General features: G+C 35.9%; 1 pseudogene; it reads left to right on the forward strand.

Moving 5' to 3' along the window:
• The first annotated feature begins 2,432 nt into the window (after window positions 1-2,432).
• LOC121406624 lies at window positions 2,433-4,292 on the forward strand (annotated as a pseudogene).
• Window positions 4,293-4,507: the final 215 nt, after the last annotated feature.

A 4,507-nucleotide genomic window follows, 5' to 3' on the forward strand; every position in this document is an offset into this window, starting at 1 on the left:
TTGTGTACATTATGGGTGCATATGTTTAAGAATAAGTAACCCCTCATTAAATATGTTGGAACTTTTTTTCAAGGCTGTCTTTAGCAATGTCATTTGGCAGTAATGTTTATCAATCTATGGGCAGAATTTTGTGCAAAGATGAAATCGATATCTTTATTCATGGATGAGTGAGCACGTATCAAAGATGAAATCGAGTGGGAAATTTGGTATTTTCAATGTCACAGACTCATTTTAAATGGTAATAAAGTGAATATTGAGGGCAAATACGGTTTCAAATGTTTTTGTTTTATCATCCATCATTTTTATCACCACACACTTTCCAAACTTAAAACAATTTTATGGTTGAGCGAGCACATTCGAAAACTTAGGAATGAATACTCTTTACAAGGCATAAATGCATTCTTTTTGTAACAATTTCTCATGATCAGTTTAATTTATGGGCAAATCAGTGGTGGACCAAGAATTTTTAAATGGGGAGGGGCCTATAGTCGGGGTAGCCACCAACATTTTCAAATTTTAACATGATCAAGCAAGTTGTAAAGGATATACTACCATAAACCCCTATGATGATACGTCACCATAAACGGGCCACTGAATGGTTGTTCAAAGTTGGGGGGGGGGGGGCTGAGCCAAAAGTGGGAGGGTGGGGGCTGACCATGCAAAAAATCACAATCGTATGGTCACTTTTACATTTTTCTACATGTTTTTTGAAAAAAATTGTGGGGGCGGTTAACCCCCCACCCGCTTCCGCGGCCACTGCAATACAATGTGCTCACTCATCCATGAACAAACGATATCAAAATTGTGTGGAGTGGATAAAATGATGGATAGTAAAACAGTATAACACCATAAAATTCACCTAAAAAAACTTTGTATTTGCACAATCTGAAACACCACTCTTGTGACTTTCAAAAATGGTCATTTTTAATTCAATCTTTGATTACTCATGCATGACTCAACCGATCAATTTCATATTTCCCCAGAAGTTGCTTCATGAGTGCAGAAAACTACCTACGAAATATCATATCTCAAAATAATTCCCTTCAAAAGTTACAGCAATTTGATTGGGGGGGGGAATTACTTTTTTTGTTGTGTATACATACAGTTCTATAACATTTCATAACAAAATTAATATTGAAGATAAAATTATCTGAACAGAGGGACTTGCCAAGAAAAGCAGAGCTTGTAAAAAGGTAAGTCCCCAAACATAGTTCCAATACTAATTATCATAACCTATATCCAAGAGACGGGTGGAAAACGAAATTAAAATACATTATCTACAAAATACCAAAAATAGAGCATATAAGCGACAACAAAAAGTGGAGATAATTTGGATAATAATTTGAATGATAACGATAATAGTGATAATTTTTTTAATACAAATTGTAAGAGTTGAAAAGGGAGGCAGAGGAAAGAGAGAGGAGAAAAGGGTGGTGCAAATAAACTGAAAATGAAAAGAGAAACATGACAGGTGCACAGGTCATAGGGCACTGTAGTGACATTATTTAGAATATATAATATTAGACAAATTTGTTGATAATTAAATGCTAGTTGTAAATATGTTTAGTTGTAAATACGTTTAGTTACAGTTATATATTAACTTGACTTGTTGGTGTGGAGTATTGACAAATTAATATCTTTTTAAGTTTGCGCTTGAAAATATTAATGCTTGGTGATTCTTTAAAGTCAATGGGCAGTGAATTCCAATACACTGGTCCAAAAAAGATGAAAGAGTTTTTTGCTAAAAGATTACGGGTTGGGGGTAGATGATAACAATTACGTTATCTCGTTGGGTAATCATGTATGGAGGAGTTTTTACAAACATATTTTAAAAAATTGTGGGGGGATCACTTTTACTAAGTTTATACAATAGTTGGGCAAGTTGGAAAAGATATAAATCATTCACTTTAAGAATATTATTTTGGGAAAAAAGGACATCTGTGTGTGATCTGAAATTAGTTTGAAAAATTATCCTAAGGGCCTTCTTCTGCAACAACAGTATCCTTTGTAACTGTGTTTGGATTAAACAACCCCATGCCCAAATAGATACTGATCGCATGATTTGACGAAAATATTATTTGAATTCGTTGAATTCGCAAGTACGTTGTTTATATATTCCAGTAGCGACTTAATGGCGACTTGGACATTTGTTTAGCATTTTACCTATAATACTTTGTCATTTTGGATGAAGTTTACATTTTGGAAAAAACTAAATTTTTCCTTTAGGAAACTAGACAAGTAGGCGTGTATGACAGCCTCTTTATTGCTGAATGTACATTGCAACTGGTGAGTGCGTATGCAGATCGTAACAACATATTGTTTCGGGAGACTGGTTAACAGTCTAAATTTATATCGCGATCCAAGGTAGAATGTTATGCATGATGATCATCTAGCTCTGTCGCTGGCCTAGCCAGGTAACTTTCTAAGAAATGATGGATTCAGACCACGAGATCGAGTCGCCCATTTCAAGCCCCGCTCCCGTTTCGAGTGAGTCAGAGTGGGAATCAGAGTCGGATGTCGAGCGAGATGGTGAAGACGAAGATCAAGCAGGGGAAGTCGGCGTTGCCGTTGGTCGACCTCAACAGCAATTGGATTTACTCCCGTATCAGTATGAACCAGACGCTGCACCTCCCGCCCCCGGTGCAGTCGGCGGTGAGGAAGTTCGGGACGGGGTGATGACAACGCGCCCGCAATATTGGGGAATAACAATAGGTAATTATTTACTTGAGAGTCTATGTTCTATTAAGACCTACTCTTACTTTCTTATAGTAACTCAGGTTACCAGTACTTATTTCAGAAGTATTAGGTCAATAACTAGTCCCTATAAATTCTAAGTAGAACTCTAACTATGATCTAAGTCATAAATGTTGGAACTTGGTTGGAAGAACAATTAGAAGTCTACAAAACTGCTGCCATTTGTGCTGCTTTGCTTGTATTTGTATAATCACTCTAGCTTAGTAATATTCTAGATACAAAAATTACAAGTCTTTACCACAGTTAGTTACTATACTGCTAAAAGGTGCTATTTGGAATGTGTGGACAAGACAGTAATGAGCATGAGTAAAGACTAAAGTACTGAAGTCTTGAAGAGGCTGGTGTAGATGCAAATCTCTGTGGAAATAGTTGGCATGTTGACTTGAACTTGATGGACATTTTGTTCACACTTTAATTCACTGCAACTGGCCTCAATTTATCATAATGTAACAGCTCAGTACGTCAACTAAGTTACACAACAAAAAAATGTGAATTTAGAGTCTACCTGTGACATTGTTTCTTTCTTCAGGTGCCAATGTGGGAATTGTGTGCCCATGGCCACAACAAGGGAGTCATTGTTCTGTCACGAGGCTGACCTTGTCATAGAGAAGGTCGAGCAGTACAACGCCCGAAATGAAGAGGCTTCAATAAACTATATAACAGCACACCTAGGATTTTCCACCGTTTGCCTTGATGAATGGGTTTTGGAAGCTGCTTATCACCAATATGCTCAACAGTATGGAGAAGGTGCCAGAATAGATGCCACAGATAATTAGTGAGTTTGTTTATCAAATTTTCCATTTTTTTCTTCTGAAATAATGCAAATTTGTCATTTTATATTCCCTTGACAACATGCTGTTTATACTTCCAATTTCCAATTGCTCACATCAAAAGAATGCAATATCTCATTCACAATGTGTGATTTTAATCCTGTGCTCCAGTAAATTATTCAAATATATTTGGTCATCGTAAATTCAAAAGTAGGATGAGTAGTTAATGTTTATGTTCGTGATTTTTTATGTACTGATACAGTATATGCCTACTGCATTACTATCTTATTAAACTTACTCTCCTGATAAAGAAGTGATTTTTCTTATCCTATAGCTTTATGTATACATTCTATTATTGTATCTTCTCCTAAGGAATTTCTTACAATTAAGTTCACATGTAGTAGTCAGCTAATATAAGAATTGCACATCATAATTACTGTTTTCTTGCTTCTAACCACAAAAATAGGACAGTTTTATGTAAACCATCTGCTGACATCTCAACCCATCCTTCACCCTAGGTGTAAAAAAAAAAAGAAATTAGAATTCAATTTTATTTGTAAAAATCATCAAGTTTACTAATCATTCAATTTCTTTTATTTTGTCAATATCAGGCGATCAAGACATGTGGCATACCGTCAGCTTGTAAGGTGGTGCTGGAGGAGGGTAAGAGTACCGTTGCCATCTTGCGCCGTGACAAAAATACATTCAACTTTTCCGTCAGGAACTTATACAGGTTTTCATTTTGCAAAGGCCATCAAAAGACTATAATGCAGCACTGGTATTGGCTATGGAATGTGACCACTCATATTATATTTTGCATATTTAGGGAGGGTGCTTTTAGAAATATGTTAGATAAGTCTGTGACACATTTGAAATTTTATGTTTTTGATCGTGCACACTAAAAATATGCATCTACCAACACAAATTCATCAGGGAACAAATTTGAAAAACCTGGATATTGTTGAAGTATCTACGTGTCATTT

The sequence above is a fragment of the Lytechinus variegatus genome, chromosome 1 (assembly GCF_018143015.1).
Source record: "Lytechinus variegatus isolate NC3 chromosome 1, Lvar_3.0, whole genome shotgun sequence".
NCBI lineage: Eukaryota > Metazoa > Echinodermata > Echinoidea > Temnopleuroida > Toxopneustidae > Lytechinus > Lytechinus variegatus.